Here is a 26,843-nt window from a genome sequence, read left to right as displayed (position 1 = left end):
GCCTCAGAAGAGAAAGGGGGTTTGATAAGTGGGCTGCTTCTCCCACACTGACTCACCCTGAATGATAGCAGTGTGTGAAGAGCACACTCGTTAATGCCATCAGAGGAAAGAGGGTCAACGTACAGTGACCCAGGATAATGTTCCCTGCAAGCGCACGATCACTTTAAAGTGGTGTGTTCCCAGCAGCGTGGACGGACAGCTGCAGTAATGATTCGTACACAGAGGAAGCTGGCATTGACTGAGGCCAACTGCATGGCCTTGGTTTCTGCCCTGAATGAGCTGACATTCTTGTTGAAGGTGAGACAGGTGGTGTGGTCGGTGGGCAGAGACCACCTGACTTAGATAGGTTCAAGTCTTTATTTTTCTCATTGATTCATCACACAACTATTTACTGTGCACTACTGTATATGAGGCACTGTTCTAAGTACTGTGGGACTGTTAGTAAACCAAGGGACACGAGTCCCTGCCTTCATGGAGTTTGTGTTCTGGCAGAGGGAGATAGACTAACACACAAAACAAGGAAAACGTACTGTGTCTCCTGTGGTGGTAAATACTCGGAGAGAAGAAAATACAGAAGGGAGAGAGAGGGAGGGTGGAGTGTGTGTGTTGGCAGGAGTGGGTTAGGGTTTGCGGTTTTAAGGAGGTTGGTCCGGGAGGGTTTGCAGAGGTAATTGGAGCAGATGCCTGAAGATGGTGAAGGAATGAGTCATGGGGCTTTCTGGGGAAAGAGCCGAGGCCCATGCCAGTGCAAAGGCCTTCAGGCCATTTCTTAATTGCTAATAGAGAGACCACAGAGGGGTCGTGTGCCTGGAAGGGCGCAAGCCCCTAGGAAAGTATTGGGAGAGGATGACAGAGAGGAACCCAATTGTTCTGGGTCTCCTGGGCACAGTGTGCATTGGAAAAGATGCATGAGCTGATTCATGTTTATCAGGATCATGAGGCTACTTCTTGGTTGTGCATTGGCCCCAGGTAGCAAAGGCTGAAATAGGGAGACTGCGGAGGGCTGTACTTCAGGCAGGAGATGTAGGTGACTTGGGCCAGGGAGCAGTACTGGAAGGCTTTGAGAAATATATGAGTCTGAGTCTCTGCTGCTTACATTCTCTGTGACCCTGGTTGAGTTACTTCATCTTATTACACTTTAATTTTCTTGACTCTGCAATGGAAATAATAATACCGAAACTTCCTGGGGAGGCTGCAAGGTGGTAGCCAAGCATCATCCTGCTTGCAAAGCAGCACTCCCCCACACTGTGGGTGCTGGAGGTGTGTGCATGGCCCTTTGCATCATATCTCACCGGAAGGGTCTTAAGCTGCTGAGGCTGAAACGTAAAGATAACAGCAGCTTCCTGCCGCACAGACTTCTCCGGCATTGGCATCCAAGCATACCTTTAGAAATCTTCTAACCCATTCTTGGTTATTATTTGCAATCCAGGGCCCAAAGTGATGAGTTTTCCCATTTTCAACATAATTCATCTGGCTGTGTGTCATGTCTCATAGCCTCTTGGATTTGTGGAGAGATGGGGGTGATTTGTAGACGCACGTGAGGAAAATTGGATTATGGAGTGATTAGTTAAAAGAGCGCTCCATCAGTCTATTGAAAACCCCATCATTTGGGGCTCTTGGAGTTCAAGTTAATCATAGCAAAGGTAGGAGAACGGCAGGAGAAAATTAAAATTCCTGCCCATTTATGTAAGCAGGGGATGCATACCTGTTGTCCCATGATCAAATCTCACAGGTTTCCTAGACATGCTGAAGTGAGATAATTCAGTGCATCCTTTTACTCTGTGGAATGTATGAAACTTTTATTTGCAAAATACCTCATTTGTAGTCTTAGTTGCCTTATATGATAAAGATTAGCCTTCCTGTTCCAGTGTTACTGATGAGAGGCTGAGTTTCATCTTTGATGTTTTTCCTAAGCTTTAACAATGCCCCCCTGCTGAGAGGTCTCCTGGCTGGCATCTGCTTCCCTCACCTGCCCCTTTATCACTGCTGAGGGTGGAACTGGGTGTGGGGGGGCATCTTGGTATGATTTGGATATAGTCTGCACTGACTTGAAACACAGGCATTTCATTTGCCCCAGGTTACTGGCCTTTTTTCATTTCATAGAAGGCAAAGAGAATTGGCCGGGTGCGGTGGCTCAAGCCTGTAATCCCAGCACTTGGGGAGGCCGAGGCGAGCAGATCACGAGGTCAGGAGATCGAGACCATCCTGGTTAACACGATGAAACCCCGTCTCTACTAAAAATACAAAAAATTAGCCGGGCGTGGTGGCAGGTGCCTGTAGTCCCAGCTGAGGCAGGAGAATGGTGTGAACCCGGGAGGCGGAGCTTGCGGTGAGCCGAGATCGTGCCACTGCACTCCAGCCTGGGTGACAGAGCGAGACTCCGTCTCAAAAAAAAAAAACGCAAAGATAATTGATAGCATTTGCGGGTGTGGCAAAGGTGTTAGTACCTCCACTCCTCTGTTAAAGTGCTATTGGAGACTTTCATTCAGCCACATTTGGCCTCCTGGTTACAGTACTGCCCTGAGGGCTTTGCAGTGTTAGCCTGATGTCTGGAGAACCTGCCCCATGTGCCACTGTTTTCATATTCAGGCTCTTGAAGATGATCACTCACTTAAGGGTTCCTATTTCCTTAACCTTTTGTAGTGAGACATTGTAACTTGTTTCCTGAAACCGCAAGGCTTAACATGAGTTGAAATATACTCTGTAGGTGGGTCTTTTTCAAAATAAGGTCCATGGGTCTATATTCTGTATGTTTTATGAGAGGGAACTATTTAAACAAAACTGTTGAAATTGGGGTTTATATTTTGATGAATCTGAAAAACAAATGGCTGTGATTCTTTGCTGTGATAATTTGCCATGGAAACATATTTTTGTAAGACTCTGCCTTTTAACCACACTTCTCTTCTTTAAAAAGGGTCAAGTTATTACCCACATTTGATAAACCCAATTATAATTCTTATTTCTTTACCTTTCATTTCTCAAAAATCCTTTCCAGGTGATGAGGTTTAGACCAGCCTTCCCACACAGATGCTCACCTTTCCTCTGAGTCCTCCAGCTGCTCATTTGGAGAGCTGGAGGTGACTTCACCTGGGCGATTTAGTGCAGGGACTTCTGGGGGCACTAGGGCCTGCTACAGGCTTTGAGCAAGTTGCTTGTTGAGCTGGACAGTAAGCCATGCAGCGTGTTGTGTGTGCAGAGCTTCTTTTCCGGCCCCGGGGGGCTCGTAACTGTGTTCTGGAAACCTGGTACACAAGAAGGCATCTGGAACGTCAGACTCTCCATATGGGAGCCTGTAAGAGAATGTCGTCGCGTTTTGGCCCAGCAGCCTCTGTGGCATCTTTATTGAAAGTAAAAAAAAAAAATTTAAAAAGCTACTTATTAAGTAGACAAGGACAGTTTGCAGGAGGACAGTTTGTAAGAATAGCATTTATTCTTTGCAATCAGAAGGCTAAAAAGTACATTAACATAAATTCAAAGTATATTAAACATAAAATATATTCTAATAAAAAGTACATTCACATATAAAATAAATCTCGCTTCCATCCCTCTGCTGCTGGGTTGGCTGTCCACAGAATGGTGCACAGCGAGGCAGGTGTGAGGGAGAAGCATATACTTATGTTAATATGTATGTCAAAAGTAAGAGGAGCAGAAGGAATGAAAATAGCCATATGAATTTTTTTCCCCAAAATTTAAAGCAACACCTAGTTGACGATTCAGATGAAAGCATCTCAGTCCCTTATGGCTGGGAGGTTTAGCAAAGCTTTCCCAGAGGAAAGAACACATCATTTGTGTGGGGTGGCTCTGCTTCACTGAAATGACCAGAACGTAGCTGTTAAGCCTGGGAGGATGGGTCAGGCCACAGGATCAGGTAAGAGTGTACCCTTCAGGCCGCACATGGCAGAGACTGCACATGACTTGTGCACGGATAAGGTCTGGGCCTTATCTCTGTCTCTTCTGGCTCTGGAATATAGTACATTTCTCAATTAAGCCTCAGTTTCCTTATCTGAATGCTGGCATGGTAATGGCAGTCTTGCAGGATAGTTAGAATGTTCAAATGAGAGAGTCTATCATAGTTTGCTCTGCTGTTTGCTCCATAGAAGCTGCGGATGGTTGAGATTTTGGTCAAGACCTTTCTTTCGTCTGATCTGACTTGGGCCCAGATATTTGGAAAAATATGGCAATCATGCTGGGTCCAAAAGGCTGTGGGATTCTTTTACTTCGGCTTAAACCTGTTTTATTGGTCTTCCGGAAATGCTTGCAGAAATAAGAGCATGTTAACATGGGTGGACACAATTTGGAGTGCTTGATTAACTCAGCAATTAATAAAAATGGAGAGGTGACAATTGGTGTTACCAAGCTACAGTTGAAAGCAGTGCACTTGGCCTCTCTCCATGCAAGCAGATTGGTGGAGAAGCCACCCATGGGGAAGAACATCAGAATTCAGAAGAGTGAAGCAGGTTGGGAAAAAGGTACTCAGAACAAAAAACAGGGTGTCAAGATGAGCTGGTTGCTTATTACATTCGTTTAATCAGCAGATACTTACTGAGTAATTCCCATGTACCTGATACCGTGTCAGGAGCCAAAGATACCTACATGAATTAGGCATAGCCTCTTCTTTGAAGAGAGGCTGATGCTGTTTTGGAGGTAACAGACATATAAGCAACACATTCTAATATACTATGGCGAGTACAGGATAGATGGTGTTTCAAGTTCATGGGTGACCAAAGTAAAGAGTGGTTAATTAATTTTACTAAAAGGGAGAGAACAGTATTGGCTTTAAAGAAAAAGTGGTTTGAGCCAGACCTGCCAGAATAAGTCAATTGGAAAAGATATTCTAGCACAGAGGACAGGAAGAGCAAAGACAGGGAGGCCTAAAATGAAGGGTGGATTTGCAGTTGTTAAGTGGGAAGACTAGATATAGACTGGGTTTGAAGTCTACTCTGCCACTTACTAGCTGGGTGGCTGTGGACAAATCAGTAAGCCTTCCTGTGAGTGGTTTCATCATCTTTCAAATGGGGATGCAGGATCCATGTCTCATGGGGCTGCTGGGAGGATTCCATGTTAGTTTAGTGTGCTTGGGATGTTGTGGCCCCTCCTGAACATTACAGCCCTGAGGCATCCCCTGTTCTTTGATGTGCTGTATATAAGAAGAAAAGAGACTGGGCGTGGTGGCTCACGCCTGCAATCCCAGCACTTTGGGAGGCTGAGGTGGGCAGATCACCTGAGGTCAGGAGACCAGCCTGACCAACATAGAGAAACCCTGTCTCTACTAAAAATACAAAATTAGCCAGGCATGGTGGCGCATGCCTGTAATCCCAGCTACTTGGGAGGCTGAGGCAGGAGAATCGCTTGAACCCAGGAGGCAGAGGTTGCGGTAGGCTGAGATCACGCCATTGCATTCCAGCCTGGGCTCGGAACTCCATCTAAACAAAAAAAAAAAAAAAAAAGGAAGAAGAAGAAGAAAAGAAACTGGGACTAGAAATGTCACTATGGCCAAGTATTGAAAGCATCTGAATATCATGCATCCTGATGATATCTCTGCAAACATTTACCCTCACTCTTTTAAAACCATATCTTAAGCTATCAAACACTCTTATCCTATTAAACACAGCATCCATCGGTGATCCCAGGGACAAGTAATTGAATGTTAGTTCTGGAGTCTTTCCTGGGGTGATGGCCTGGAGAAGCCTCTCTTTTAAGGATTAGATTCAGAGGTAGAGGTAAATGAGTGTTGAGCACCAGGAAGAGCTGAGCTCAGCGTTGAGTTAGATCTGGGGTCAGATTCTGGCCTTACCTTTGTTAGCCGCTTGACCTCAGGCACATCATCAGGTTCATGTTTAGTTTCTACATCCATGAAGTTAACGTATTTATATATTGAGATGTAACATTTTCTCTGAAGAGCTGGGATTGAAAATTCCTTTGAGAAAGGAATTGCCTTTGTTTAGGAAAACAGTTTGATAAGCTAGAACAGCATTTTGTCAGATAGAAATACAATATAAGCCAGCCGGGTGTGGTGGCTCATGCCTGTAATCCCAGCACTTTGGGAGGCTGAGGCGGGCGGATCACAAGGTCAGGAGTTTGTGACCAGCCTGGCCAATATGTATTTGTATACTAAAAATACAAAAATTAGCTGGGCGTGTTGGTGGGTGCCTATAGTCCCAGCTACTTGGGAGACTGAAGCAGGAGAATCACTTGAAACCAGAAGGTGGACGTTGAAGTGAGCCGAGATCACACCAGTGCGCTCCAGCCTGGGCAACAGAGCAAGGCTCTGTCTCCAAAAAAAAAAAAAAAAAAAAAAAAAAAAAAAAAAAGAAATACAATATAAACAACATACGTAATTTTAAATATTTTAGTAGTCATATTTTTAAAAGGTAAAAAGAAAGAGGTAAAATTAATTTAATAATATGTTGTATTTAGCCCAGCATAACCAAATATATATATATATATATAAATTCATATGTTACATTCTTTATTTCATACTGTCTTTGGACTCTGGTATGTATTTTATTATTATTGTTATTATTTTTTTGAGACAGAGTCTCGCTCTGTTGCTCAGGCTGGAGTGGAGTAGCACGATCTCGGCTCACTGCAGCCTCTGCCTCCCAGGTTCACGCGATTCTCGTGCCTCAGCCTCCCGAGTAGCTGAGACTAGAGATGTGCACCATCACGCCCGGCTAATTTTTGTGTATTTGTAGAGACACGGTTTCACCATGTTGGCCAGGCTGGTCTCGAACTCGTGACCTCAAGCGATCCACCCACCTCAGCCTCCCAAAGTGCTGGGACTACAGGTGTGAGCCACCGCGCCCAGCCTGTATTTTAATTTATAGCACAGCTCACTTCAGAGTAGCCACATTTCAAGTGTTCTGTAGTATTTTCCTGGATCATCATATTACATCCTTCCAGAATTCTAAGAAGTAATCATTTCTCCCATTTTGAAAATGGGAAAACTGAGGCATAGAGAGATTAAGAAACTTGGCCAAAGTCATTCAATGAAGGTTTGAACCCAGATAATCTGTCCTCAGAGCACTGCTGTGCTAGTTTCTTACAAAATCTTGGGGAAAAAAATGTTTTTTGGAGGATACTTGGGGCTTTCATTTGGTGTAGACTGGGTAGTTTATACCTCAAATGGGGGGATAAACTTGACTAGACTGAACCTCACAACAGGGTTAACAATAAAATTACACGGCAGATGCACCCCCAGGACACCATTATTATACATAGCAGGGCCTCAGTAAATGGTATTCTTTCCCTTCTCTTCAGACCCATAGAATCAGCTTTTTTTAAAAAGGGACTTTCTTAGTTTTGTTTACCTCTGGATCCATTCCTGGTACATAGAAGATGCTCAGTAAATACTTACGGAAGGCAGAGAGGATGCTTTGGGGTCACTGGATGTGATGATCGCTCACAGTTTTCGGGGCATCTGCAACTACAGTGGTACCATTAGATGGTGGGTTTTATAAATACAGCCCTGGGTGAAGGGGGCTTATATGGAGAGATGACCAGAGTGTTCAGATCTGGAGTTCTTGCCCTGAGCCGAGGACAGTCATAAAGGCCAGTTTTTGTGTCCCATGCCAATGCTTTTTTTTTTTCAGTACATTTTTATTTTATATTTTATTTATTTTTTATGTTGTTTTAAGTTTTGAGATACATGTGCAGAAGGTGCAGATTTGTTACATAGGTACACATGTGCCATGGTGGTTTTCTGCACCTGTCAACCTGTCATCTAGGTGTTAAGCCCTGCATGCATTAGGTATTTGTCCTAATGCTCTCCCTCCCCTAGCCCTGCACCGCCCCGACCCCGACAGGCCCTGTTGTATGTTGTTCTCCTCCCTGTGTCCATGCATTCTCATTGTTCAACTCCCACTTGTGAGTGAGAACAATGCAGTGTTTGGTTTTCTGTTCCTGTGTTAGTTTGCTTTTAAATAGAAGTATAGCATATTATACCAGCAGCAAAGCACAGAAAGCATAAGTGTGCAGCTTGGTGAATTTTCACCAAGGTAACACATCTGTATCACCAGCTCCCAGAACAAGAAATAGGACGTTACCAGTGACCCGAGTGCATCCTCCCCCTCTCCCATCACTGCCCCCTGTGTCTCTAAGGGTATCTGCTCTCCTGATTTGTGACTCCATAAATTACCTTCGTGGGCCCACACTTTTGAGCAAATGGTTGGAGTTATCATGGGGACCAGTATGGGGGTCCAGTTAGTTTCAGTCCTGTTTTATCCCCAGGCCTGGGGTTCTAACCTGGTTCCCATGTTCATGGTACAGATGATAAACTGTGCCCACAGAGGCCCACCCAACTGCTGGGTCTCATGGTGAGAGAATAGATCAGTGATTCAGACACAGAAATTACATGCTCCAAAGCCTGCGTTCTTGACCATCCTGTATGTTTTCTTCTATGACGTTTTGTTCTAAAATCCCAAGATTGGGATATTTAGGTTGAGATCTTTGGACTGAATCCTATCTGGGAGTGGCTGCTGGAAAACTGTGGAGGAGGAACCCATAGCTCTGCATCCCAGAGCCCAGATGCAGCACGCTCCTGGCCCCCGGGCACTGAAGGCTGCACCTCACCTACCAGAAGTGACCTGGCTAGCAGAGCCCATCAGGTGGGGCTGCCGGAGGTGTCAGAGTGTGGGACAGGCAGGCTTCTCATTGTCCTGTGTTTCCCGCTTCCACTTGCTGTTGACAAGCACTCTCAGGCACTGGTGAGGGAAACTTCCAATTAAACGAAATCAGGCGGCTTCCTCCCACCAAAGTGAAAATGCCCTGTGCTGCCAAGTGCGAGCTAAATTCATCGGTCACCTGCTTTGCGGCATGGGACATGGCTGGGGCTGCTGCCTGTTGATTGCTGTGGATTTTAGCACCAGTCACTGCTCAGAGGATGCAGCAGGCATGGCGGGCTGGGGAGGGCCATCTCTGCTCAGCCTGGAGTCCCCTTGGCATGGTTGGAGATGGGCATGTGTGTTCAGGAGGAGCTTTGCTCTCTCTGTGGCACAGCCCTCTGCCCCCATGGTTCCCCAGTCAAGAGGGACAGGTGGTGGCTGTCATTCTGCAGTTGGCCCTGGCCACAGAGAGATTTGCCAACAATTCTGGGATGGAGACACCCCCAGCTTCTTTGGCCCAGAGACTGCAGCTTGACCCATAAAGCTGCAAGCAGGCAGTTCCCCCAGCCTGCCTTTCTCTCCAGAATGGTGAGGGTGGGGTGTGGGTAGAGATACATATTATTATAGCACGAGGGTCAGTGCCCTGGCTCTGAAATTTAATTCAAAAGCCAGAATAAAATTGCCCCTCTGGAGGCAATGGTTCTTATAAAAATGAAGCCAGTAATATTTATTATAATCCTAGTGAGTGAGTTGTTGAGCAGCTAATTCTTTGCTGGCCACTGGGCCTAACCTCATAGATGAAGTGGTGTATCTCTGGAGCTAGACTGCCTGGGGTGAATCCTGTATCCTCTGCTTAGTCATGTCATCTTGGACGTTTTTCAACTTCGCTGACCTTCTGTAAAATGGGGATCACAACAGTCCTTACCTTTTAGAGCTGTGTGAATTATTAATCCATGTAAAGCACTTGGAATAGCATCTGACATGTCAGTGGCTCCATACACATGTATATAATGTTGGCAGAGTCAGTTACAGTCCTCTGACTACTTTTCTGTGGTGGGAACTTTATTATTCCATGTTTAACAGACAAGGAAACCGAGGCACAGACAGGCTAAGTTACTGGCCTGAACTTTCACAGACAGTTAAGTACCAAGGTGGAATTTGAACCCAGGGGGACCTGACTGCACACTTTCCAGTGATCGTTGGGTGGAAATAGTGTCTTGCCCAAGATTTATTACCTAAAAATGAAGTATATTTCAAAAAAGATACACTCAAACTCTAACATTTCCAGTAAAAGCAGGACAAATACTCTTTATTTTATAATCCATTTAAAATAATAAACATAGCTGCAGTTCGTTGAGCAAATTGCTCCGTTTCAGCTGCCACGTGTTACATTGCCTTTCTGTTTGGGTCACGCCCTGAGACCTTTGTGAAAAAGTTGTGAGGTCAGATCAAAGCAGCGGCTGATGTGCTCCTGGAAGAGGAGGTGTCCTGGGGAGTGAGGACAGTTGCAGTAGCCTCTTAGGGGAGTGAAAACCTGAAGACCAGCTTTCTACCCTTTGTCTGCATGGGGTTTCCTTGAGGTGAGGCGTGCCTGTGGCCCTGGCCCGCTGTGTCCCTCTAACCTCAGCATGTCTTAGGTCCTGTCCCCGGATTCAGGCAGGCTGTCACAAAGGACCGAGTTAGCCAGGAAAGAAGAGGTTTTGCGTTTGACAGAGGTAGGATGCAAAAAGCGGCCTGTGGAAATAATGTACCATTTGCTTATTTAAGTTCCCTGAGCGGAGGCAGAAGAATAGAGGACAGGAGGAGAAGAATAAAGGAGGAGGGAGGGAGAGGGAGAGAGAGGGAGGAGGGGGAGAGAGAGGGAGAGAGAATACAGGCAGGTGGGGAGGAAGGAAGAAATGTCAGGGTTGGGAGGTAAGAGGAGAAGGGATGCAGCCTCAGTGGAGGAGGAGGAAGAGGAGGAGGAGGGAGGTGAAACCAGTGACTTGTACTTGGCTTCTTGTGACATGGAGTGAGGAGGGCAGGGCAGGACCCAAGTGGGAGGCAGATCCTAGGCCTGGTGGAAAGGAGGAGGAGGAGGAAGGATGTAAGGTAGCAGACAGTGGGAGGGTAAAGAATGGCATATGAATCTGAGAAAGGATCATACAAGTTTTAGTGCCAGAATTGGTGATGGGGCGTTGTGGATGGGTAAACAGAGGCACATTGTTGGACCCTGGTCAGTGGCCATTTCCCATGTTCTATGGTTGTGACATGCTACCTTCCTGGGTGGGTGAAGAGGCTGGACCCCAGGCAGACGAGCATGCTGAGTGCCACCTGCTCCATGCTTCCACTCGTCCTGTGTTGCCTGCCTGCATCTCAGCTTCCCGGAAGGCCCCAGGAGGGACGCGGCCTTCAGGGCTTTCAGCTGGGGGCAGGAAGTGCTCCATCGGACACCATTCAGAACAGACTAGACAAATAACTCCACAGCATGTCTCATTAGGCCAGGAACGCTCCAGCTAATCGAGGTGTGCCTTTGTCGTGCGCTGCTCATGCCAGGGGAGTTAAAAAAGGAAATACGCCCGATCCCAAGGGTGTGGGCAGGGCAGAGATAATAAACCCAAATACAAAGTCAGGCCACCCAGGAATGAGGTGGTATGCTCTATCGGGGCTGGATTCCCCCAGCTCCAGATCATCTGGCCAAATCTGCACCCTCCTCCCGGGCCTCCCTTTTGCTGGGGGTGGTTTGGGCAGAGGTGAGTGGGCATGCTTTCTGGTAAAAGGATCCGATTTTAATGTAAGAGGCTTGCTTGTGTGTTTTCCCAGCTAGTTCACTTCTATGACTTTATTTATTTATTTTTTTTGAGACAGAATTTTGCTCTTGGCACCCAAGCTGGAGTGCAGTGGTGCAATCTCGGTTCACTGTAACCTCCACCTCATGGGTTCAGGCAATTCTTCTGCCTCAGCCTCCCGAGTAGCTGGGATTACAGGTGTCCGCCACCACACCCAGCTTATTTTTTTGTGTTTTCAGTAGAGACGGGGTTTTGCCACGTTGGCCAGGCTGGTCTCGAACTCCTGACCTCAGGTCATCCACCCGCCTCGGCCTCCCAAAGTGCTGGGATTACAGGCATGAGCCACTGCGCCTGGCCATGGCTCTTTTCCATGGTCCAAATTCACTCAGTTTCTGGCTCTTCCTGCCAGTGTGCTCCATAAGACCAGCTCCCAGGGAGCCCTACACTTAGCGTTTGGTCTGTAAATTCCATGGGACTTGCTTCATAGCTGTAGAAACTCAGGTTCAAGGGCGTAAAGGATGTGTCCACAGCTAGTGTGTCGCTGGTGGGGTGGCGGTGTTGGTGGTGATGATGGGGATGGCGATGATGATACTGGTGATGACGATGGATAGCAGCTGCTGTGTACTTTCTTATGAGCTGTGTTAAATTCTTTAATGGCAAAGATCATGCTAGTAGTAATAATAATAATAATAATAATAATAATAATAATAACGGATAGCATTTACTGCTTGTCTGCTCTGTGCCATGGAAGGTTCTCAGCACTTCTGGTACACTCAACCTGAGAATGACTCTGTGAAGTGGATGCTGGCGTGCCCATTTCACAGTGCAAACAATGAAGGCAGTGTCACGTCAGAGTCTGCATTCTTACTGCTAAGCCACGCCGCCACATGGCAGTCAAGACAGCGTGCTGTGTGTGGAGTGACCAGCCTCTGTGGGTGGGCGAGTGACTGGCTGAAAGGTTGACGTCAGAGCATGCTCTATTTTAGGTTCTTCAACTCGAAGGAACCCCTCCATCACTCCCACCTCCTGCCACCCTAGTTCCTCATTCCTTTCTCCAATATTGTTTTCTTTTCTTTTTTTTTTTTTTTTTTGCTGATTTAGAAATAGACTTGACTTCCTGGTGCTGAGACTGTTTAGATCAATTAACACTAATGACCATTGCTAGTTAGCTATGGACTTTAGTTCTTCAAGGCTCTGACCTTAAATTTTTTTTCTGAAGGTCATCAATTAACTATTTACTTCATTATGGATTAGTAATCATTAGTTAAATATTGCCATTTGTTCTGTAGGTCACCGGTGTGGTTCATGCAGTGAAAAAATCAAGTGTTTCAGTGAAAAGTTGCAGAGAGAAAGAAGAAAGAGAATGAGGGAAGACAGAGGAGTGTGTGTGTGTGTGTGTGTGTGTGTGTGTGTGTGTGTGTGTGCATGCTTATGTGCCCACAGGGGAAGGAGGTTGGTAGTAGTGGTGTTTAGATTAGCCTTAAAATAAGAAGCTTTAAATTAAGGGCAAAGGTCTGGTACCAGATGCTCCAGAGCCATCTGTTATTTACCTGAACAGATTTTGATACCTCTCTTCTGTCCTCTAATAGCATCTCTGTTCTGACTTTAGTCCTGGTACTTACCTGGATATATGGTAATTTGGCCATTTCCATGTCCTTCCAGATGGAGCACCTGCCAGGCTGAGTCTGTGTCTTTTGTATCCCCCTTACCTGACATAGTGCTGGCACACAATATGTGCTCATTAAATGCTTACTGAAATGACCTAGCACATAAAAGCTTTGTAAGACAGGAGCTTTATTTTACGCTGCCTGCTTTGTACTCTAGACACCCCAGGTATTCCTATTCTGATTTCTGTTGCTGCTATAGACCTGGGTCAGCCTTAAAATGAATATAAATATACATTAATTTGAGCTAATGGGATGTATGGAAACCACTGCCTATCTAATTAATTTATTTGTGCCATGAAATAAATGTTTTAAGGTGCTCCTGAGTGCAGAGCATTCTATTAGCAGGTGGAATACAAAGTTTTAAAAGAGGCTAGGGATGTGGGCTGTGTCACCAGACCTTCTGAGTTCAATTCTAGATCAGACACTGTTCTGGTTATAGTGGGTCAGAGCACAGATTCTGGATCTGGGTTTGAATCCACATTCGACCACATACAAGCCTTGTGCCCTTATGCAAATGATTTAATCTCTGTATGCCTCAGTTTTCCCTCCTTTAAAATGGGACAGGCCGGGCACGGTGGCTCATGCCTGTAATCCTAGCACTTTGAGAGGCCAAGGTGAACGGATCACCTGAGGTCAGGAGTTCAAGACAGCCTGGTCAACATGGGGAAACCCTGTCTGTACTAAAAATACAAAAATTTACCAAGCGTGGTGGTACACACCTGTAATCCCAGCTACTCAGGAGGTTGAGGCAAGAGAATCGCTGGAACCCAGGAGGCAGAGGTTGCAGTGAGCCGAGATTGCGCTACTGTACTCCAGCCTGGGCAACAGAGCGAGACGGTCTCAAACAACAACAACAGCAACAACAACAACACAGACAGTCATGGGGATGTTGTGGGGTTAGGGTTGTTGTGGGAATAAAATGAGTTTGTCTGTAAAGCACTTGGTACCATGTTGATACCTGTCACTGGTATTTGTTGTTAATGAAGATTTAGTGACTTCATGTGTAAAACCCAACTGTGTCAGTACTTGTCTTCATAGAATTGTGGTGAGGACTGTATCAGTTTCCGAAGGCTGCCATAACAAACTGGATGGCTCAAAACAACAGAAATGAGACAATAATGTCTCTCGATTCCAGAGACCAGTTTTGTGTTGGCAGGGCCATGCTCTCTGAAACTGTGTCCTTCCTGGCCTCTGCCTAGCTTCTCTTTGGCCCTCTGGCTGGTAGATGCGTCCCTCTAAGCCCCTGTCATCACTGGAGCTCTTTCTGTGTGTCTCATCACATGGCCATCATCTTATAAAGACACCAGTCAGACTGGGTTAAGGGCCCACCCTTCTCCACTATGACCTCATCTTAACTGAATTATATCTGCAATGAACTTGTTTCCAAATAAGGTCACATTCTGAGTGGAGTTAGGACTTCAACACATCTTTCTGGGGGATACACAATTCAACTCATAACTAGGGTGAAATGCGAGACTCCACATGAAGTATTGAACCCAGAACCTCTAACAAAACAGTGCCTTCAGCATCAGCGGTGTCTGTTTTTGCTTCCCCGTCCTCCTGATGACGGCCCTTTGTGGGGTGGCTTTGGGCAGTTCTCTGAACATCTTTGAATTTCTGTTTCCCATCTTTTCACTGTGATGTGGCTCGTCTTCCAGCAACACTGAATTATGTAGTTTTCCTGGTCTGCATTGCCTCATCTCTGAAATGGGGAGAAAGGAGAACCACCTCCCAGAAGGGACCCCCTTCCCAGGATGACATGAGGGTACACACGTATGTGCCGGTGGTCTGGACATGCGAGTGCTTCCCACGGTTGCTACCCCTCCTTTTCTGCCTGGTGTTTTCTCATCCAGTGAGGACAAATGGCTTTTGTAGTTCCCCTGCAAACCACTGCACAGACCCGAGGAGGCTCCTCTTTTCCTTCCCATGGAGGTGGGAAGCTCAGAGGCGCATCCAGATGTGAGGAGGCTTCGATTTTTCAGACCCCTGGGTTGCTTTGCAGTCAGAATGGAGAATACTTTTTTTTTTTTCCACTTGGGAGGGAGCTGAACACATTTGCTACAGAGAAGTCTAGATATCTATGGAAACAGTCCTAATTTTAGCCTTGCCACACTTAATGCCAACTCTGAGAGTGTTGTTTTGGGTCAGGGCCTGGGGAGTAGGGAAGGTGAGTAGGCCTGCAGGGGTCAGATCAAGCAGGGAGTAGCCAACCGACAGACAAGAGGAGGATGCAGTAGAAATCTTAAGTGGATCCAAAGGAGCTGGCTCCAAGGGTAAGAGAGGGCCAGAATGATGAGCATTGATCAGAAAGTTGGATTTCAAATGAAAGGGTCTCCCTTCTTTCCCCCTTTTGCTCTCCCTGTCTACATTCTGCTCATTTTTGGAACCTCGTTCATGGCCCTTCTTTCCACATCCCCACGTTCGGAATCAGCCAGTCCTGCCCTGAGTGCCTGGCATCTTGGAATTCTGTTGAAGTACTAGTGGCTGCCCATTTAGTTTTGCCGTGAATCCGTGTACCTTGCAACCCCCTTTCCATTTAGTTTTGAGCCCCTCAAGGTCAGCCATGGTCATTGTCAAGTCTGTGTGCTGTGCCTGCCATGGGGTAGACATACAGTAAATGCATGATGAGTTGGGATTTGACATGATAGGTGATTTCTGGTTGACCAGAGCAGGGCGTGGGCAATCACTAGAAAGGGACATCAAATGAAGGAGTTTTTAATAAGAGGCACAGAAACGTTTTTGATGGGAGGAATCTGCCTGGTTAGGGGAGTGGAAATTGCCTGTAATTCAATTAAGGACATGTTAGGGAGGGCCATGGGCAAGAGGAGGTCATGGTGTGGCAGATGCTGGCTGGGATGGTGAGGGAAGTGAGGGACAGTAATCGTTTTAGGCCACGTGGGGAGCATCACCTAACCTCATTTCAGCCCTGTCCTCCCCACCAGGTGAACTCCTAGCAGGAATCCTTGTAGATCAGATACAGGAAGACCCTTAGACATCATCTCGTCTCGAAGTGTGGTATTCAAGACAGGCATTTTTACACTAAAACTTGGCTCTTTATTTTAGTACATGTATAAAAACCACATAGAACTAGCATTCCAAACCTGGCGTTTCTCAGGTGTTTCTGCTTCCGACGAGGCCGGCTGTGGTAGTTGCCTCTCAGTCCCATGGATTACAGGGTGCTGTTCCCACACACCCATGCACATGTGAGACCTGTAATGAGCAAAGGGCCTGTTGTCACCATTTGGAACGAAGTCTTATGCAGATGGACGAGGTTGCTGGTATGAATTCTTGCACTGAATTTTCATATGCTTTGTATTCTTTTCAGCAGGATGAAATGTACCGTGGTTGTGGGAAAATGGAGCGGGTAGTGTGCTGCAAGAGATTACAGGGTAGGCTGCTTGGATCCGGTTTGGCCCTCTCCTCTTGAATGAGGAGGGAATTGGGCAAGCCGCAGGTAGACCAGGTGGCCCCGATAGATAGTGACCGAACTGGTACTTGAGCTGCATCTCCTCTTCTTGTCTAGCCATCTTGGTGTTCTAGGTAGGACATGAGCTAGGTCCTACCAAAGACTTGGGCACTTTATTTAAGTTCTCTCATGTAATCCTACTAACAACGTTGTGAAGCATGCCCTATTTTTACTTACTAAACAAAAAAGGAGCGATCGGGACTAGAGGACTTGAAATAACTTTCTGAGGCCCAGCCTGCTGGTGCGAAGTAGATCCAGTGATTCAACGTGGCTCCATCCCATGACATTTAGCTGTCAGGGAGCTGCAAACCTATGAAACAGAGCTTTCAGATTTTGGAAATAGAAACGCAGGCAGCATAGTGCCACTTGCTGCCTCCTGGGAAAGCCCCTTGTCGTGAATAATAGAACCAGCGCTGGAAGGCACGTTGCTCAGGCCGGCAGGTGAGTCCGAGGGCTGGGGAGGGGTTTTCTGGGCAGTGGGGCACCTCCCTCTTAGGGGGTTTCATTTGTCCAGGGCCAGTGAAAGGCTGTTTGGTCCCTCCGCTGAGTGAACAGCCCCAGCCCACAGGATGAGTCAGAGCAGAGTCCAGAATAGAAGGCAGAGGGCATGTGTGCAAAGGCCATGTTTATCCCAGGCATTTGGATCTTAAGATTCCTGTTCATGATGATTAAGGTTTTATACATAACACTGTTTACAGACTGCTTTATGATCATTTATGAGTGTCACCTGGCAACAGCTGAGTTAGCCACATCCATCCACCATGGGGTAATTAACTCTGGGCCCACCCAGAGCCCAGTTCATTGCTTGTGCATTATTGAGCCTCCTCCCCACACCCTCATTCATTCATCTATCCATCCATCCATTCATTCATTAGAGCCCTTTTTGTCAGATGCCACCTTTGTGGGTAGCTTTGTGGTTGGCATTTCTTTTTCATTGCTGCGAATATGTAATATGCTGGACATGTTGGTGTTCCTGTTAGCGTAAGCAATAATCAGCCCCTTTAGTGAGACTGTAAGCTCCATGAGGGCAAGGCCTTTGTTCATTTCTATGTCTCTGGTGCCTAGAAGAATGCCTACCCATAGTAGGTGCTCTGTGAACATTTATTGAAAAAAAAAGTGAATGGACTGAGTGTCTGCTATGTTTGGGCCTGTGGGAGGTGCTTTCTATAAAAATCTTTCTAATCCTCGCAGCAATCCACCGTGCACCATAAGGGTGTCTATCCTCCATTCTAGGGCTCCATCTGGTGTGTGTTTACCATTATCATAAGCATTATTGTGAGTGCTTCCAGAGCAGATAATCCTTATTATGACTGAATAATGTAGCTACATTATCCCCATTTTACAAATGAGGAAATGAGGCACAGAGAGGTGAGGTAACTCACCCAAGGTCACACAGACCCTCAAGCTTCAAGCTACTCCTTCACCTCCATATCAGCACTGTCTTATAGAACCTTCTGCAGGATGGAACTGCTCTCCATCTGCACCATCCGATGTTGTCACCACTAGACATGGGTAGTTACTGAGTACTTGAAAGGTGGCTAGTGCAACTGAGGAACTGAATTTTTAATTTTGTTCAATTTTAATTAAATTTAAATAGCCACATGTGGGTTGTGACTCCCATACTGGGCAAAACAGCCCCCTATATGCTGTCTCTAAAGAACAACAGGCTGGGTACAGTGGCTCATACCTATAATCCCAGTGCTTTAGGAGTCTGAGGCAGATTGCTTTATGATCATTTATGAGTGTCACCTGGCAACAGCTGAGTTGGCCACATCCATCCACCATGGGGTAGTTAACTCTGGGCCTACCCAGAGCTGAGGCCGGAGGCTGAGGCAGGAGGATTGCTTGAGCCCAGGAGTTGGAGACCAGCCTGGGCAACATGGTGAAACCCTATCTCTACTAAAATTACAAAAATTAGCTGGGCATGGTGGTGTGCATCTGTAGTCCCAGCTACTTGGGAGGCTGAGATGGGAGGATTGCTTGAGCCTGGGAGGCAGAGGTTGCAGTGAACTCAGATCATGCCACTGGACTCCAGCCTGGATGACAGAGTGAGACCCTGTCAAAAAAAAAAAAAAAAGAAAAAAAAGAATAACAGCTAACATTGAATGCTTACTATATACTGAGTATTTTTTAAATGTTTTACATGTAGTAAATGATTCAAGTTAATCCTGAGAACCACAAATGAATTAACCAGAGTCAGAAGTTAAATACCTCCTTTACTCTCAAGATTTTATGGCAAGATACTAGTGCAGCTGGATTCTCCCCAAGGATGCATTCTGCCTGGCCCAGAGTTTTCAACTATCACCCTATTTTTCTCCTTATTTTCCCTGCGTACAGCAAGGGATATCACCATGGAAAAGATCTCATTGTTCATAATATTTGTCAGCCCCAAACACAATGCTACCTGCCACCCTCCTTGGTAAAGGGGTCAACCTATATGCAGGCTTGCGAACTCACTGTTCCCACCAAATGACTCATTTAGGTTGAAAACATTTATTTGCACAAAGTGGAGTTGTGTCAGTGTCACTTTGAAAAGAAAAAGACGCCAATATTCCCTACCAGGATGTTCTGTCATGAAAACAAACAGATGAAACAAAATCTACTTCGAGGTCAGAGTGAGAAGAAGAGAAGGTCCGGCTGAAATTATCTGCAGTCTTGCCGGAGGGAACAAATGGTTGCAGCTCGTGGGTATAGTGGCATTTTACGGCTCCCAGCTGTGCCTTCCCTTCTTGAAGATGGGTGAAGGGGAGTAGGTTCTGGGCTAGACTTGGGGCTATGGAGCAAAAGCAGAGAGAGCTTGTCCTGCACAGACGTGGAAGCAGAGGTCACTGAATTCTGTTCCACAGTAGAGGTCAGCAGTACTTTATGATAACAGTGCATCCAAACGTGTTCTGTCTGCTGGGCTGGGCCTGACACCCATGGCTGTGACTCAGAAACTGCGAACCAACCTGGGGGTGGGCCAGGGATCCAGGTCAGGAGCAGAAGTAGGTTAAAGGTGATGGAGAGAGACATGTGAGAGAGTGAGTGAGAGAGAGAGGCCTGCAGGATAAGGCCACATCAGGAGTACAGTCCAAATATAGGCAGTGATTGTGAAACCCAGGGACTGTGGGCTAAAAGTGCTATAGATTCTGAAGGTAGGAACAGGGAAAATGTGGCCATGGGCCTCTGGGGAAAGCCCTGTTCTGTGGGCTTTGGCCACTTAAATCTATATGTCTTCTGCTCCTGTCTCAAGGCAGTGATGCAGCCCTGACTATCCTTCTGCCCATCTATCCATTCATCCATCCATCAATCCAGCATTTGAGTCTCTATTCTATGCATGGTATTGGGGATAGTGTGGTAAACAGGGCACCATCCCTACCCTCAAGGAGCTTACAGTCTTGCCTGGTAAAATGTACAGAAGCATGCATTTTTGAAACAAGTAAAGGAAGAAGACTTAGGCGCTCTCCACTCCAAGGCCACCTGCACCTTGCCTATGTAGCTTTCCCCAGCAACACGAAGCCAGCATTGGTTTCTTAAGTTCCCTTCTTGTCTTTATCATGTATGTACTTAGTATCTGTATCGTGCTTTGGGCTATTTATTTATATCAGCATAGCACTTTATTGCATCTTTATTGTAAATAACCTTCCTGAACATAGGGGCCTCCATGTCTTTGCTGGGTCCTAGCTCCATGGTAGGCACTGATGGGGGCTCCAGGATTATTGAAGTAAATGAGAGCCCCTTAAACCTACAAGGAACCTTAATGGTCATCAGTGGTCTGAAGGGTCTTCTTGACCTTTCCTGCCTCCCAGCTTCCTCCTGTCTCTGTCAGGTCAAGACTCCACCTGCCTGGTAGGTTCTGTACAAACCATTGCCAGGCAATGGAAGAAGAAAGGGGAGCTGCACCCCTCACTGGAGTTGGAATTTCTGTGATGCTTGTCATAGCTCCATATGCCTCACATTCACCTGGAAACATGGGAGGCATTAGTTAGGCCAGATTAACAGATGTGGGATGCCATATAATGACTTTGCCTTCAAGTGAAACTGCAGTCCAATGGGAGCAGGCCCCAGACATTGGCCTCCTCAAAACCCTGGGTTACTTTTAGTGTCTTCCAGTTCAGGAACCACAGTTTTCAATTTTTTGAAAATAAAAGTACTCCTATCTCCTTTCATTTTTTTTTTTTTCTGAGACAGAGTCTCGCTCTGTCATTCAGGCTGGAGTGCAATGGCGCAATGTCGGCTCACTGCAACCTCCGCCTCCTGGGTTCAAGTGATTCTCCTGCTTCAGCCTCCTGAGTAACTGGGATTATAGGCATGCGTCACCACATCCCGCTAATTTTTGCTTTTTTTGTTTTTTTGGTAGAGACGGGGGTTTCACCATGTTGGTCAGGCTGGTCTCGAACTCCTGACCTTGTGATCCGCCCACCTCGGCCCCCCAGTGTTGGGATTACAGGCATGAGCCACTGGGCCCGGCTCCTCCTTTATGTTTCTAATAAAGTTTACCTGAACTTACAAGGTCTCCTAGAAGTGGGGATGGGATTGTCCAGGCATTGTCAGCCATCCCCTGGCCCCATCGTGAGGCAGGAGACTGTTGGGCAAGCCGAGACGGCAGGGACCCCACCCTCTTGACTGCTAAAGGAAATAAAGACAACAGCATTATTGAGTGCTTCTCCGTGGCAAGTGCTTTTCCTCAATTACCTGATGAGGTTGGATTAACCTCCATTTCAGAAATGAGGGAAGTGAGGCTTGCAGAGGTGGCACGCCCGAGATAAAGAGTGACTGAGTGGCAAAGCTGAGACTTGAACCCTAAACTGTTGGCTCCCATGTTCCTGTGTGCCACGGTGCTGTGTGAGAAGTGGGAACGGTGAGTTCCCTGCTGGGCTCAGTATGGAGGCAAACCGCTTTCTGCAACACATTCCTATGCTCTCGGACAGCTTAATTGACTTCTGTGCCTCAATTTTCTCATCTGTGAAAGAGTATAATAATAACAACAATAATAATAATAGACTAGAAATTGGCCAGGCCCTTGGTGAGGACTCGGTGCGTGCTACCTCTGATAGATACTAATATGTAGGTATAGTAGGAACATCAATCATCAATATTGTTTTGACTCTTTTTACCTCTGATAAAAAATTTTGACCATGGACTGCCCTTTTTGTGTTAATAGATTTGTTAGGTCAATGAAAACACAGCTCTCACAAGAAGAACTTATAACACCAAGCCTACAAACAAACGTCATGGTGGCCCCTGAGGACACGTGACAGAGCTGGGATTTGAACCCAGGCCTATCTAGCCTCTGTGTCCCCACACTGTTTCTCTTGGGACCCAGGTGTCCGGCTGGCCCTCAGCTTCCTGCGTTCCTGGTGATTCAGCCCTGGCGGTCACAGTGTCAGGTACACCCACTCGGAGTGGGTTTATGATACAGTTATGAAGGAGCCCAGGCCGCAACACTGGAAAAGACGAAATTGTAGTGTTGATCAAGGCCAGGAGCCTCTTTGCTCAGTGACTGCCGTCAATCCTCTTCCCTGAGAAGATCGCCTGTATTGTTCAAGATGTTCGGATATAACCTCCCCCAGGAAGGCTTCCCTGATGACACACACACCTCTGTCGAAGGCTCCCAGGTGGGCTGAACAGAGTCTTCCTTTGCTCCCATGGCAGCTTACAGGATCTTTGGCAGCCTTTTCCATGATGTTTTCTTCCCAGGGGTTTGTGGAGCTTGTCTTCACCACTTGCCGTGAGCTCTCGAGGACAGAGGATTTGTCTGTGTTAGAAACATCTGGTTCCTGCCAGGCACGGTGGCTCACGCCTGTAATCCTAGCACTTTGGGAAGCTGAGGCAGGTGGATCATTTGAGGTCAGGAGTTCAAGACCAGCCTGGCCAACATGGTGAGACCCTCTGTCTACTAAAAATACAAAAAAATGAGCCAGGCATGGTGGCGCGTACCTGTAATCCCAGCTACTCGGGAGGCTGAGGCATGAGAATTGCTTGAACCCAGGAGACAGAGGTTGCAGTGAGCCAAGATCATGCCACTCCAGCCTGGGTGACAGAGTGAGACCTTGTCTCAAAAAAAGAATGTCTGGGTCCCAAAATCCAGTTTTCTTCTACTGAGGACATAGGAATGGTCACCTTCCCTGCCCCTTTCTAGGGCCATGTGGCTCATTCTGGCCGAAGGGTGGTGAGCAGAAGTGAGTTGCATAATCCCAGTGAAAGCATTTATTTGCGGGTGCAAGAGCTCCTGGGGCTGGCGTGAAGTGCTGGGGGGCAGGACTGAGGAGTGGCACCGAATGCTGTGTAGGAGAGTTCTCCAGATTTGACAGTCAAGGATCCTCATGGCAACATGGAGATGCCAGGCGTGTCTGCATGGCCATTCTGTGGGTGAGGAGCCTGAGGCTTAGTGAGGTTAATTGCTTGTCCAAGGGATCTTGTGCAAATTCCATGGCTTGTTCTATGGCAATATGCTACATTCGCTGTTATGATTTCTTGTTGTTGCTGTAAATTGTAGGCTAAGGGTGTGTGTGTGTGTGTGTGTGTGTGTGTGTGTGTGTGTGTAGGTGGGTGAGGAGTGGGAGTGAGGAACAGCTAGCCGAGTTGCAGTGCTTGGTCCTTTTGCAGAATGGGTGTTAGCAAAGGCTGGCATGCTTAGCCCAGGTGGTGGCTGTACTCGGCCACCAAGTTAACGAAGGGAAAAACGAGTTAGCTGTTATCTCCTCGCAGATGTCAGTTTTCCTTTAATGTGGAGCTTTGGAGAGAATACCAAGATGGGGCTGTGCTTACTGACCTTTTCCTTGCCGCACAGATGGGAATAAGGGGGGGGTGGAAGAAAAGGAGGAAGAAGAGAGGTATTCGAGGCAGAGGCTGCCTGGGCGATGCCGCTTCGTTACCCACTCTCAGCCTAAGGAAGCGTTGCCCACCCTGAGATTCAGGGTTGAAATCTCTCTAGCGACAGTGCCCAGGAGTGCAGGCTTCACACTCCAAGGACCTTGCTGAGGGTGCATGGATGTACGGGCGAGGGTCGCGGCTGTGGTGGCAGTGCAGTAGGTCATCAGAAAGGCCTCAGGCTGGCTGCGCCCACGGTGTTCCCCGTGCTGACTCCAGCTTGCAGGCAGATGCAACATTCTAGTTGTTGTGGGCAGCTGGAGTGGGGGACTGGCCCAGGAGGGTCAGGGTAGTGGCCAGGTAGTTTGCACGTGTTGGTCTTGCCCCCGCTTTGCCCTGGTGAGCGCTGAAGTCATGTTTGTGTGGGCCAGGCATTCTCCTGATCACGGTTGCACGCCCATCCTCAGAAGAGCCCCCTCTGAGGTGCTGATCCCACCACCACCTTCACAGCTCAGGACGCTGAGTGTCAGAGAGGCTGGGTCGCTTTCCTCAGGCCATGCTTGCTGCTGAGTACAGAATCCAGTGTGGAGCCAGGACACTGTGACCCTGGAGTTCCCAACCACTAGGATTGCCCCTCCAGGCCCTTAACTTCTCTGGCCACAACTTTATTTCTTATTCTGAAAACAAAGACAGTGGGAGAAAAAAATATTTATTTGAACATCTATGGTATGCCAGGTGCTATGGGTTAGACTGTGTACATTATTTTATTTAAGTCTTATTTCAAGCCCTGGGGTTAAGTATCAGCTTCTCGATTTAAAAAAATTCAAAAAAGGCCAGGCATCATGGCTCACGCCTGTAATCCTAACACTTTGGGAAGCCGAAGCGGTAGGATCACTTGAGTCCAGGAGTTCAAGAGCAGTCTGGGCAACATAGTGAGACCCTGTCTGTACAAAAAAAATTTTTTTTTTAATTTAACAAAAAATTTAAAATTTTTTAATTGTAAAATACGCATAAGATTGACCATCTTAACTATTTTTGGGTGGACAGTTCAGTAGTGTTAAGTATCTTCACATTGTCGTGCAGCCAATCTCCAGAACTGTTTGGATCTTGCAGAACTGAAATTGTGCATCCTTTGAACAAGAACTCCCTATTCTCCCCTCCTCCCAGCCCCTGGCAAGCAGCATTCTCTATGGGTTTGAGTCCTCCAGGTACTTTATATGAGTGGAATGATATAGTATTTGTTGTTTTGTGACTGGCGTATTTCACTTAGCATGAGGTCCTCAAAGTTTACATCACATGGTGTAGCGTGTCGATGATATTTCCTTCTACTTTATGTGTATGCCACATAGCACCTTGGTTTGCCCATGTATCTGTTGCTGAACATGTCCTTGATGAACCATACATGTCATAATGGGTTGCTTCCAGCTCTTGACCACATTTTGTTGATTTCGTTAATCACTCAAGACCAAGAAAACATACCTGGATTTAAGCCCCGGTCTCTGTTTGATACCTGACTTCTGACTGCTTTTTACTTCCAAGGATCCTCCAGCTTTAGGAGTTGAGAAGAATTTTATACAATGTGGCCTTTGTTAAGCCTGAAACTGCTTTGGGCCTGTTGAAAACTCTCTTTTATTTTCTGAGTCCCTACTCAGACAACACTTCTTCCAGAAGCCTGGTGGGGACCCAGTTTATACCGCCAGAGGCCACAATGTAAGGTGAAGGCTTTTTGTTTGTATCTGTTGGGTACCCGTTGTTTTCCTAGTGTCATTTCTACCTTTTCCCAAAGCTCGTGCGTTTGTTTCCATATTTTAAAAATGACTATGATGAGATGTCGTTCTGAAATTAGGAAGTACAGTAATACAATATTATTATCATGATACAGGTTTGCATTTATAAGGTGAGCTCCCTTGGGGCTGGTCATTTTAATTTTTTTAAATTATACTTTAAGTTCTGGGATACATGTGCAGAACGTGCAGTTATGTTACATAGGTATACATGTGCCATGGTGGTTTGCTGCACCCATCAACCTGTCATCTACATTAGGTATTTGTCCTAATGTTATCCCTCCCCTAGCCCCTGACCCCCTACAGGCCCCAGTGTGTGATGTTCCCCTCCCTGTGTCCATGTGTTCTCATTGTTCAATTCCCACCTATGAGTGAGAAGATGCGGTGTTTGGTTTTCTGATCTTGTGTTAGTTTGCTGAGAATGATGGTTTCCAGCTTAACCCATGTCCCTGCAAAAGACATGAACTCATCCTTTTTTATGGCTGCATGGTATTCCGTGGTGTGTATGTGCCACGTTTTCTTTATCTAGCTTATCATTGGCATTTGGATTGGTTCCAAGTCTTTGCTATTGTGAATAGTGCTGCAATAAACATACGTGTGCATGTGTCTTTATAGTAGAATAATTTATAATCCTTTGGGTATGTACCCAGTAATGGTGAGAGACAGGACTAGCTGGATTTCCTAGGCCAACTAAGAATCCCTAAGCCTAGCTGGGAAGGTGACCGCATCCACCTTTAAACAGGGTGCTTGCATCTTAGCTCACACCCGACCAATCAGGTAGTAAAGAGAGCTCACTAAAATGCTAATTAGGCAAAAACAGGAGGTAAAGAAATAGCCAATCAACTATCGCCTGAGAGCACAGCAGGAGGAACAATGATCAGGATATAAACCCAGGCATTCGAGCCAGCAACGGCAACCCTCTTTGGGTCCCCTCCCTTTGTATGGGAGCTCTGTTTTCACTCTGTTAAATCTTGCAACCGCACTCTCTTCTGGTCCGGGTTTGTTATGGCTGGAGCTGAGCTTTCGCTCGCTGTCCACCATTGCTGTTTGCCACAGTCACAGACCCGCCGCTGACTTCCATCCCTCTGGATCCAGCAGGATGTCCACTGGGCTCCTGATCCAGCAAGGTGCCCATTGCCACTCCCGATTGGGCTAAAGGCTTGCCGTTGTTCCTGCACAGCTACGTGCCTGGGTTCGTCCTAATCGAGTTGAACACTAGTCGCTGGGTTCCACGGTTCTCTTCCGTGACTCATGGCTTCTAATAGAACTATAACACTCACCACATGGCCCAAGATTCCATTCCTTGGAATCCGTGAGGCCAAGAACCCCAGGTCAGAGAACACGAGGCTTGCCACCATCTTGGAAGTGACCGGCCGCCATTTTGGAAGCGGCCCGCCACCATCTTGGGAGTTGGAACTCCCGGTTCCAACTTGGGAGCAAGGAACCCCGGTAACAATGGGATTGCTGGGTCAAATGGTATTTCTGGTTCTAGATCCTTGAGGAATCGCCACACTGTCTTCCACAATGGTTGAACTAATTTACAGTCCTACCAACAGTGTAAAAGCATTCCTATTTCTCCACTTCCTCTCCAGCATCTGTTGTTTCCTGGAGGCTAGTCATTTTTTCTCAAGCCCAGGTCTTAAGCAGATAACTGCCCTGGGTGTGCAGTAATATGGTTTATGGTGTCAAAGGCGAGATCTCTTGTGTGATAGGCCAGAGATTCTCTCTGATGCACTCGATTATCATTTTCTATTTAAAATAGG

At 46.7% G+C, this 26,843-nt stretch overlaps 1 protein-coding gene across 10 annotated transcripts in view; it reads left to right on the top strand.

The window, feature by feature from the left end:
- LARGE1 (LARGE xylosyl- and glucuronyltransferase 1) overlaps positions 1–26,843 on the top strand; it is an 851,853-nt gene that overhangs the window by 38,332 nt on the left and 786,678 nt on the right. The window contains exon 1 of one of the 10 annotated variants that reach the window (XM_063808037.1): positions 10,529–26,529. The exons of the other annotated variants lie outside the window; for them this stretch is intronic. The gene's annotated coding sequence lies outside the window, so the exon portion shown is untranslated. Of the gene's footprint in view, positions 1–10,528; positions 26,530–26,843 lie in introns of those variants that run through there. 10 annotated transcript variants of the gene reach the window in all.

The sequence above is a fragment of the Pan troglodytes genome, chromosome 23, assembly GCF_028858775.2.
Source record: "Pan troglodytes isolate AG18354 chromosome 23, NHGRI_mPanTro3-v2.0_pri, whole genome shotgun sequence".
Classification (NCBI taxonomy): domain Eukaryota; kingdom Metazoa; phylum Chordata; class Mammalia; order Primates; family Hominidae; genus Pan; species Pan troglodytes.
This window is presented reverse-complemented; position numbering and strand designations above follow the sequence as displayed.